Below are 12,181 nucleotides of genomic sequence, written 5' to 3'. Positions count from 1 at the left end.
CCACAGCACTTCACTGTGTTGGCTCCTCCCTGGAGGCTGAGGTCCGTGTGAAGGGGGGCACTTACTGCAAGAGATGGTGCTGTGGGAACCTGGCTTCGATGGACTCCCATCCAAGCACTGCACCTCCGAGGTAGGAAGCGGGCGTTGCTCTCTCTTCACGTCAGCATTTCACCTCCTCTCATTGGCAGAATCCCAGAGGAGCCTGGTGGGCTGACGTCTATGGTGTGGTGCAGAGTTGGACACGACTAATGCGACTTAGCAGCAGCAGCAGCACTGTCAGTGAGTGGTGAGACATCAGCCAGAGGAATGATGATTAGTTCTCCCTTCCCCAGGAAGCGCCAGAGAGGGGCAGCCAAGCATGTCCTTCTGGGGAAGGCCCCCACCTCCCTGCTTGTTGCCCCTTCTTCAGTCTGCCCCTCCTTCTCAGGGTGCTGCTGGTCCACACCTACTTCACTCGTTAGTGTACCCAGTGGCACCCAATCAAGGGTCAGGCCCCCCGACCCTGAGCTGCAGGATAGAACCCCATGTCCCAGTTCAGGGCCTGGTCAGGCACGGGGGTGGAGGGGGGAGGGGACACCGGCCAGGGAAGGGGACGCCCCCTCCCCTGTGAACAAAAGTGCCTGCATTTCTGACTCTCCCTCCACCCTGGGTCTCCAGGCGGCCTGTGGTGAGCAGGAGCTTGGACTGCTAGCTGCAGGGTGGCTATGGAGGGTGGTGGTGGTGAAAATGTTCAAATTTGTTGCAAAAAAGACACCTTGTTTTAAGATGTTTGCCCTCTGCTACTCTGCTATAGGGCACAGCTTCTATTTCCCAGCCCTGCTTTTGGGCTCATTTGCACTAGCTTTCGGAGAAGGCAATGGCACCCCACTCCAGTACTCTTGCCTGGAGAATCCCATGGGCGGAGGAGCCTGGTGGGCTGCAGTCCATGGGGTTGCTAAGAGTCAGGTACAACTGAGCGACTTCACTTTAACTTTTCACTTTCATGCATTGGAGAAGGAAATGGCAACCCACTCCACTCCAGTGTTCTTGCCTGGAGAATCCCAGGGACGGGGGAGCCTCGTGGGCTGCCGTCTATGGGGTCGAACAGAGTCGGACACGACTGACATGACTTAGCAGCAGGACTAGCTTTGCTCCTGAGGTGAAAGAGGTGGAAGGAAATTCTTCTGATCTTAACGGAGCTCCACTTTGTGCTCTGCGGAGCCCTTCAGCCCTTATCGCGTTCTCACAGCCCTTCACAGAAGGCGTTTCATATCCATCACACTCAGGAGGAGATGAGCGCCGAGAGGAGGGGCTGGCTCTCACAGTGGTCTCCAAGCCCCCGCCTGCAGCCTCTCCTCTCTCTCGTGCCCTCATCCACTCCCCTCCTGGCCTGTCTCCTCACTGTTCCTTGACCTTCATGCCCTGTTGTATCTTTTTTTTTTTTCATTGTATCTTTTTTTAAACATATTTTTTATTGTGGTAAAAGTCACATAAATAAAACATACTATTTTCACCATATTTAACTGTACAGTTCAGGGGCACTAAGTACATTCGCACTGTGTAGCTCTCACCATTGTCCATCTCCTGCATTCTCCATCCTCCTAAACTGAAACTCTGTCCCCTTTAAACACTAATCCCCATTCCCCCAACCTCTCCCCCTCAGCCCCTGGCACTTACCAGTGTACTTCCTGACTATGAATTGGATTATTCTATTCTAGGTACCTCGTGTAATGGAGTCCAGTAGTATTTATCTGCACCTACTGTATGCTGGGATGCATTTTCCTCCTGTGTTATACAGTAGATTCTCATTGGTTATCTATTTTATACATACTAGTGTATATGTGTCATTCCCAGTCTCCCAAGTTATCTCCTCCCTCCTCCATTGTATCTTAAATCCTCTGCTCTAGCCAGTTGCTCTGCCTGGAACACTCTTCTCCTGGGTGACCCAAAAAACTCCCTGCCTAATTCTTCGTATCCTTCATGCTTTTCCACCAGTCTCCCGTTCTCCATGGTGATCCACCCTGACCACTCGATCTTCATACTGCAACATGTACAGAAGGTATCATCCCCGGCTCTTGTGATGTCTTAGTCTTGTCCCATTTTTATATTTTCCTATCCTTCTCGTCTTCTTCATGTTTCCCTATTTTCCTATCCATCAGTTGCTAAATAGTGTCTGTTCTTTGTGACCCCATGAACTTCAGCACGCTAGGCTTCCCTGTCCTTCACTATCTCCTGGACTTTGCTCAGATTCATGTTCATTGAGTCAATGATGCCAACCAACCACCTCATCCTCTATTGTCTCCTTCTCCTCCTGCCCTCAGTGTTTCCCAGCAGCAGGGTTTTTTTCAGCGAGTCAGCTCGCGCATCAGGTGGCCAGAGTATTAGAGCTTCAACTTTAGCATCAGTCCTTCCATTGAATATTCACAGCTGATTTCTTTTAGGATAGACTGGTTTGATCTTGCTGTCCAAGGGACTCTCAAGAATCTTCTCCAGCACCACAGTTCAAAAGCGTCAATTCTTCAGCGTTCAGCCTTCTTTATGGTCCAACTCTCACATCTGTACATGACCACTGGAAAAATCATAGCTTTGACCAGATGGACCCCTGTCAGCAAAATGATATCTCTGCTTTTTAATATGCGGTCTAGGTTTATCACAGAGAAGGCAATGGCGCCCCACTCCAGTATTCTTGCCTGGAAAATCCCATGGATGGAGGAACCTGGAAGGCTGCAGTCCATGAGGTCGCTGAGGGTTGGGCACAACTGAGCGACTTCACTTTCACTTTTCACTTTCATGCATTGGAAAAGGAAATGGCAACCCACTCCAGTGTTCTTGCCTGGAGAATCCCAGGGACAGGGGAGCCTGGTGGGCTGCCGTCTCTGGGGTCGCACAGAGTCGGACACGACTGAAGCGACTTAGCAGCAGTAGCAGCAGCAGGTTTATCATAATTTCCTTATTTATGAAATTTATCATTTTCTGCTAGTGGCCTGTTTGTCCACTGCTGTCTCTGAAGTGCCTGGCATTGTGACTGGCAGGTGGCAGGCACTCAGTCCATGGCTGAGGAATCAATTTCATGAAAGGTCACCCTCGCCTGGATCTAGACAGAGACAGAGCTGGATTTGAACTCTAAGGGTGTGATCTTGCTCTTCCATCTCAGAACCAAAAGCCTGTCCAGGTGGAGAGCAGGCTATTGGCTGCTCAAGAGATGCCTGTTAACTGGATTTCCCCATCAGACTGCTACAGCAGGGATATCAGAGGCTGTGAACACAGGGCCTGGCCTTGTTTTTCCTGGTTGACAGGTTTGCTGGCATCCGGAGATGGTGGCACACTCCTGGTCACAGGGCACCAAGCTCTGTGGTCCTCAGGAATGTTCTGAATGAGCTCGTCCAAACAACATTAGCCGCTAGGCCCGTGCTGCGTGCTCAAGACACAAGCTCGCAATCTCTCCAAGTCAGACACCTGTCAAATCCAGAATTGCCTCCCAGCCTTGCTCGAAGGATTTGCTCTTTAAGAAATGATGGAGGGAAACAGCTGGGGCTTGCAAGGCATGAGCTGGAGGTATCAGGGCAGACAGAGCTAGAGAGGATGCGAGGAGAAGCCGGTGGAGCAGGGGCAGCAGGTATCTCCCGAGAGGCTGCTCTCTGGGCAGAAAGGCAGCTGAGCCTAGAGGGCTGAGATGCGACAATGGTTTTGTCGTTTTTGTTTTTAATGAGGGTCTGGGGATGGAGACTATGAAGAAACTCTATAACATGAGGGTAGACTTGGGTCGGTTGGGGTCCACCGGCTTAAAGGATGAAGACATCTTCCTGCTCATTTCATAATCAGTTTCCTCAGAACAGATTCTCCCCTGAACTCCATTTACCTGGTCCTTTTACTTGTTATGCTGTGGTTCTGGCTTCTATTTTCTTTTTTCTTGTTTTTGTTCCTGTTATTAGCTGACCTTGTTTATGTTGGCATTAAGGACAGTTTTCTTCCTAATCTCAGTGGCTTGGTAATAGAAAGTTACACATGGTTTGGATTCTGGGTGAAAGGGAACATTTGTATTTATTCTCATACTTACTGGCTATGTTAGTGTTTCTAGGATAGCCCCAGAATTAATGTTTTAATGAACACTCCAACTGCTAGGAACACCATTCTGGAACATATTAACTCAGTCAGAGAACTGCCAGTTAGGCTGGTATTTGGTCAACAACAAGCATTTTCTTCCCCACAAAAGAGAGTAATGGAATTAATTTACCATTTCCTAGCTTATGGCATCTATCTCAACATAAATCTCTATATAGAGATCGATTGCACATATAACTATAAAACAGAGTATTGGGGGAAATATTATGATGAGGAAAATCAGAACAAAAGCACAAATCAGGCCTGGCTGATGACATACAGGCAACCAATACATATTCTCAGGCACAGCATTTAGAAAATGGACTTAGGAACTTCCCTGGCAGTCTAGTGGTTAAGACTTTGCCTTCCAATGCAGGGGGTGTAGGTTCAATCCCTGGTCAGGGAGCTAAAATCCCACATGCCTGCAGCCAAAGGGCCAAAACACAGAACAGAAGCAATATTGTAACAAACCAATAGATTTTAAAAATGGCCCAGATCAAAAAATCTTTAAAAAAGAAAATGGACTATAATGAAAATAAATCACCTCTCTATGACTTTTCATTGCAGATAATCTCAGTATTTGGAATGAGTGTGTCATTGTTTCAGTGAGTTCTGGGTAATTCTGGGTGATTTAGTCTTGCTCCCAGTGGATATACGTTTTCTGTTCACGAGTTACTTTATAACAGAAGTGCATCTTCGGATTGAGACTGTCACTTTTTGATGACCTAACAAGTAAATAAAATAGTTTTAAAAAATAGCATCCTGGTGACCTGAGAAAATCTGCTTGGCTTCCTAAAGGGTATAGCTTACCTGGATGCAGTTTGCCTCTGGCCCCAGACTGCCTTTCTAGCAGAGCACACAGGGTGTCGACACAGTAGCAATAGCCTTCTTCATATGAGCATCTCTTCCTTGGTATTCTCACTAAAGCTCCCAGATGAATAAAAAAGAGACTCAACTTCTTCACCATATGCTATCTGGGATCACAGAAGAAAACCGAACAATTTTAGCGGAATTCTCCAGATCCAAATAGTGCAGTGAACCGACACTTGAGAGCGCCTAGGTTAACCGAGCTACTTGTTTTTACCTTGTTAACTGTAGCATCTATCTACAACAGTGGTTTCTAGTCTTTTTCCGGTCACAGACTCTCTTTCTCCCACTTTGGGAATCTGGTTAAAGTTTTAGATTCTCATTTCTGAAAACTGTGCATGGAGGTATACCCTCATGTTTGGAAGTTCACGTTAGGCCATTTTAACGAAGACTTACATCAATTCTTTTTTCACTAACCGGAAGAAATCCAAGGAGGATTTCTGATTTTACAAAAAAAGACAGAAAGTGAAAATAGCATTCAGCACGTGTCTTGCAGTGAGCTGTTACAGAGGCAGCTCACACCTTGAGCAGCAACAATGTCACCCCAAGCTCCTTCCCTGGGAACCATGCTCAGCATCTCAGCAACCAGGCACCATAGCTTTGAACTGTGTCTGCGAGCATCTGGGCTTTATCTCAGTTTGTGTATCCATTAGCAAGATGCCTCCTAAGGTAATTGCTTCTTTGCTTACACCATTTTGGCGTACAGAAGGTTTTTCAGATAACAGGGAATCCTATACATTCACAGGCCCCATTCATAGACTCCTAGGCCAACAATTGCTCATCTGACACCATGCCAGAAATCTCTTGTGTTTATGTTCTTTGGTGTGCTCTCTAGAAATGTGCTAAAATTTGCTGTTTATATTGAAACATGTACACATACTAAATATATATATACATGAAGACACACACTTGAGAGTCCCTTGGATAGCAAGGAAATCAAACCAGTCAATCCTAAAGGAAATCAACCCTAAATATTCATTGGAAGCACTGATACTGAAGCTGAAGCTCCAATACTTTGGACAATACTGATGCAAAGAGCCAACTCATTGGAAAAGACCCTGATGCTCAGAAGGAGGGAAGGTACGAAGAGAAGGGGGCAACAGAGGATGAGATGGTTGCATGGCCTCAGAAACTCAATGGACATGAGTTTGAGCAAATTCTGGGAGATGGTAAAGGACAGGGAAGCCTGGTGTGTTGCAGTCCATGAGGTCACAAAGAGTTGGACACGACTTAGTGACTGAACAACAACAACATATATATATATATATACACACACACACACACATATATATATATGACATTTTCTCTATTAGAATGAATAAATGAAATAACATATGAAAAGATTTATCATAAAAAGCCAAATTGAGAATGTTGATATTATTGTTATTATTATTTGAATTGGCCATTTAAAATTCAGCACTAAAACTTTAGCTTCATATTGCAGCAGGTGGTATCTTTTATGGAAACTGCTCTATGACCTTTTATATTCTTATAATCCAGACTGCCTCTTTATTTTTATTTCACTCTAATCAATTATTTAAAAAGTCATGACAAACCTGCTCACCAGTCTTTGTGGGACAGGTACTTTTGGGGTGTGTACTGTATGTGAAGTCTTTTTCATTCTGTGAAAAAAACCACTTCTCCATAGTACTCTGATGGGCCTGCACCTTACTGTAACTCCAATACAGGTCCTGACAAAAGCAATTAAATTCTGACCTGAATTAGAAATCTTATTAATTACACTTAATCGATCAGTTGCTTGTTTGTTTCGCTGATTTCTTGTTATAAACTGATTATAGACCATTAGTGTTCATTAATATACCAAATTAGATTTCACATCTTCTTCATTATACACTGGAAATAACACCAGTTCACACTTTGACAGGGTCTGTTAAAAAGAATGCCTGTTGTAGCCATACTCTCCTATGTGATTCTGGAAGTAGATAAACCACTCAAGAACAATTTATGAGCTTGCTAATTCTTTTTTTTTTTCTGCTCCTTGCCTTTAGCAGTAATATACAGCTTTGATATGGAGAGCCCTCAGGAGTGCTGTCTCAATGAAATTCTTAGAGTAGGGAGGAAAATAACTTATGAGAAGGATAACTTTATTCCAACATATGTTTTATGGAGAGTGAGACTTTTACTTAACATTTGGGGAGGAGGGATACTGAATGGGAGGAACTGGGAGTTGGAGAAATACACAGAGAAGAGTAGGAAGAGAAACAACATTTCCTATTTTGAAAAATAGCATCTCAGTTCAGTAGAATCAAATTTGAACTAATGAACTCATGAAAAGTTTTTGTTAAAGAAAGACCTCTCAATATACACATTTGTTGAATACATGAAAGAGTGGGTGCCATCTGTAGATATGGACTGAATTTAGAAGGAAAAAAAAAATTATATTTACAGTTAGTCCATTGGGGCTGCTATAATAGAATACCATGGACATTCGTTTCTCACAGTTCTGGGCTGTTTGAGATTCTGAAGATTCAATGTCTTATGAAGGCCCTCCTCCTGGTTCACAGATGACCTTGCTGCTGTGTCTTCCATTGGTAGGAGAGACGAGAAAGCTCTCTGAGGCTTGGGATCTCTTCTTATAAGGACACTTGCCCTTATAAGAGGTCATGAGGGGCTCCACCCTTATGACCTCATAACTTCTCAAAGCCCCACGTCCAAGTACTATTGTATTGGGAATTAGGTTTCAACATATGATTTGAGGGACACATATTCAGTCTATAGCACAAACTCATTTATTAGGTGCTTACTATATACTATGCGACTGCTAAGTCACTTCAGTTGTGTCCGACTCTGTGCGACCCCATAGACAGCAGCCCACCAGGCTCTCCTGTCCCTGGGATTCTCCAGGCAAGAACACTGGAGTGGGTTGCCATTTCCTTCTCCAATGCATGAAAGTGGAAAGTGAAAGTGAAGCTGTTCAGTCATGTCCGACTCTTAGCGACCCCATGGACTGCAGCCTACCAGGCTCCTCCGTCCATGGGATTTTCCAGGCAAGAGTACTGGAGTGGGGTGCCATTGCCTTCTCTGATTATATACTATGAGCTAGAGTCAAAGATGAATACGCATCATTATAGTATTTTCTATAAAAAGGAAAACAAACCTTAAATATTGTTTTCTAGCAATCAATTTTGAACTTCAAAATTGTTTCAATTTGTCACCTAGTACTAGATACTTGTCTTACCCAATGTCCTAAATTGGTATTTTGGTTGTTTCAACTTTTATAAATAATACAGAGTAGCAACTAACAGAGAAAATAATTTAGCAAAATGAGAAAAACTCCACTCCCAATTCTGGAAAAAGAAAAAGACCAAAAGAACCTCCCAAAAAACTAAAACACTGTTCTACAACAAAATGATTAAACTTGGCAACAGTGAATGAGGATACTATTTTTTGACCAAATTATAATGCAGACTGGCCTTAATTGTTTTTGATAGATTGTTTTGGTGTAAATCACTAGTAGAGAGAGATGGACTGGCACAAATAACTGCAGTATAATGTAATAAGTACACCCATTTAGGCTTATCCAAGATGCCAATACATCAAAAAGAAAGAAGACAGGGTTAGAAAGGGTCACAGGTAACATTTGAACTGGACGTAGCAAAGGAGGCATTCCCATCTAAACCCAGCCAAGAATGCAGAGAAAAATACTCCAAAATGTCTCCAAATAATTTTTTTTTAAATCACAGGATTCTATGATGCTAAGTATTAATTTCTATCCTTTATCTCTAATTTCTTGAAGAGATCTCTAGACTTTCCCATTCTGTTGCTGCTTTTAGAAGAGGCAGAGGAAACAGAGATCAAATTGCCAACATCCGCTGGATTATCGAAAAAGCAAGAGACTTCCAGAAAAACATGTATTTCTGCTTTATTGACTATGCCAAAGCCTTTGACTGTGTGGATCACAATAAACTGTGGAAAATTCTGAAAGAGATGGAAATACCAGACCACCTGACCTGCCTCTTGAGAAACCTATATGCAAGTCAGGAAGCAAGAGTTAGAAGTGGACATGGAACAACAGACTGGTTCCAAATAGGAAAAGGAGTACGTTAAGGTTGTATATTGTCGCCCTTCTTATTTAACTTATATGCAGAGTACATCATAAGAAACACTGGGCTGGAAGAAGCACAGCTGGAATCAAGATTGCTGGGAGAAATATCAATAACCTCAGATATGCAGATGACATCACCCTTATGGCAGAAAGTGAAGAGGAACTAAAAAGCCTCTTGATGAAGGTGAAACAGGAGAGTGAAAAAGTTGGCTTAAAGCTCAACATTCAGAAAACTAAGATCATGGCATCTGGTCCCATCACTTCATGGGAAATAGATGGGGAAACAGTGGAAACAGTGTCAGACTTTATTTTTGGGGGCTCCAAAATCACTGCAGATGGTGACTGCAGCCATGAAATTAAAAGACGCTTACTCCTTGGAAGGAAAGTTATGACCGACCTAGACAGCATATTCAAAAGCAGAGACATTACTTTGCCAACAAAGGTCCATTTAGTCAAGGGTATGGTTTTTCCAGTGATCATGTATGGATGTGAGAGTTAGACTGTGAAGTAGGCTGAGCGCCAAAGAATTGATGCTTTTGAACTGTGGTGTTGGAGAAGACTCTTGAGAGTCCCTTGGACTGCAAGGAGATCCAACCAGTCCATCCTAAAGGAGACCAGTCCTGGGTGTTCATTGGAAGGACTGATGCTGAGGCTGAAACTCCAATACTTTGGCCACCTCATGCAAAGAGTTGACTCACTGGAAAAGACCCTGATGCTGGGAGGGATTGGCGGCAGGAGGAGAAGGGGACGACAGAGGATGAGATGGCTGGATGGCTTCACCAACTCGATGGACATGAGTTTGGGTGAACTCTGGGAGTTGGTGATGGACAGGGAGGCCTGGTGTGCTGTGATTCATGGGGTTGCAAAGAGTCGGACACGACTGAGCGACTGAACTGAAGTATTATTAAACTAATAGAGTCAGTGTTTTGAAAAAAATCTAAGTTCTTTCTCTTGGAAGATCATTTTGCTTTCATCATTTTTATGTTCCACTAAGTAGGATATAAAACTAAGCTGATGTATATGGGTTGGCAGATAAAGGCTTAGAAAAGTGCTACTATTAGTCATGAGAAAATCTGGAGTTAAGATCAATTGTGATCCAAAGCAGGGTAGCCAAAGTTTAATCACTGACATCTGAAATGATCATTTTGATGGCCAAGCTTTTTTCAGGTTTTATTTCAGGTTCATCTGTCCCTCTATTCTCTGAGAACAGGTGCTTCATGGACTCACATATTTCCTTCTCTGAAGCCTATTCTTTGACTGAAAGCACATGCTAAACTTCTTGGATCTTTCATGGATAAGTAAATGTGACTTCTCACCAGCAAGTTCATCACTGAGATATGAAGGCTCAAAAATACATTCAATATTTTTGCTCTGCAGCTCAGGGAGGACTCATGGATTGTTGCAATCAAGGCTTTCAATCTATTAGTTTCTAGCAGCTGGTAGCTTAAGGCTTATTTTTTCAATGAGGATCTCTCAAGCTAAGCGGAGGTTCCAAACGGTGAGTCTAGCTATAGCTGATTTGGTGACATTCACCTGTTTCCTCTCCTATCTATTCCTTGAGCTTCTTAAGGGTAACTCTGCATCTCAGGGAACTACAGTTCTCAGACTCCTTTGTTCTGTTTTCCTGGTAGTCTTGGTCGTCTTGGCCAATGGGAAGCATTGGTAAAAGACTGTGGGGTAGGAGAAAGGAAGAAGCCAGGGTATTTTCCTTTCATTGTGCTTCTAGCGCTGCCTAGCCATTGCTGTATCACCTTCATGATTCCAGCCTCTCCTGGACCATTCCTTCCCGCTGCGGTCTCGGCTTCTGCTGAGTCCTCCATTGCTGATCTAGCTCACGCTCTGGCCTTTTCTGCTCTCTTGTAGCATCACCTCCAGCTTGTGTTTTTCCTCCTCCTGCCCAGAGAGTGGCATATTGCAGTTGCTAATTTCTGAACTGCCATCAGAGTTCACCATCCACTGTTTGATGTCTCAGCTCTTGTATCAGCAGTGTAACACGTTCTTTGTGTTAAATTTCTTCTTTTTGAGACTGAGTGGTTTCTGGTTCCCACTTGTAATAATTACAAAGATAATGACCAGAGAAGAAACTGGAGGATTTCTCACTTTAAACAAATCTCTTCACAAGGTGATGCCTGCTTCTGAGAATCTAGGGATCTTGTATTGTAACCATAAGAATCACAGAAAAAAGAAGGTTTTGCCAACTTCCTTTGAGATGTGAGGCATATTAGCAGTTTCACCAAAGGTCTCAGGGAAGCTCCTAAAATGTACTGAGGAGCCACCAAGTAACCTCTGTACAGTGGAGCAGTAATTAACACTTGGTCTTGGATTTTTTCTCATGAGGTAAAACACAATCTCATTGCCAAATGTATTTTTTTTCTTGCTTCCAACTTTTTATAAAAATATCATGGGCAAAAAGGTAATACAGCATATATTTGTAGAGTAAGGGAGGAGTATGTATGTCTCATTTTTCCCTTCACACCTTTTACTCCAAAATAGAATAAAACATTTATTTTACAGCGTATTCAAGACTCATTTTAAACAGAATAGCTTCTACAGTTAATCAATAGATAAAGACTCTGGAGAAGTCTTTGCTCTTGCTCAGACGTGCTGAATCTCCTATTTAAAGAATAAGCTGTGTACATGAGCCAAGAATGCTTTTTGGTTTGGCAGTCTTTATCTGATCTTTGGGAGAGGTTAAAAGCCCAGATACACAATGTGGAAATTTTGAAACTTCTCCTTAATGCACTCATCATTGTATGAAGAGACAGAAAGAAAACTAAATCTATTCTATACCGTTTTTACAACAGAAAAATAAATCCAAGATTTTGTGAAAATTCATTATATTTATTTACCTTTCAATCATGTTTTTGATGTATTATATGCTTTTATCTAGTGTTTAAAAGAAATTGTGCATATTGATTGATAATAACGACAAAAGTCGCTTTCAGATTTTCAGGGACTGATTAATCTGAGATCTCTTGTTACTCTCCCTCTCGGTTATTTGCTCATTTATATTAGCACTTCCACCAGAAATAAAGAGACAAGAAGATAAGGTTGACGACAGTGAAAATTCTAGCTAGCCATTCTGTCACCTGTTATTATCGCTGAAGACAGGCCAGCTTGCTAAAAGGAAGATGAACTTACTAGGAAGAATATAACAATGTCATTATT

Source organism: Bison bison, unplaced genomic scaffold (genome assembly GCF_000754665.1).
Source record: "Bison bison bison isolate TAMUID 2011002044 unplaced genomic scaffold, Bison_UMD1.0 scf7180017864473, whole genome shotgun sequence".
Classification (NCBI taxonomy): Eukaryota; Metazoa; Chordata; class Mammalia; order Artiodactyla; family Bovidae; genus Bison; species Bison bison.
The sequence above is the reverse complement of the archived record's forward strand: the minus strand, read 5'-3'. Positions refer to the sequence as shown.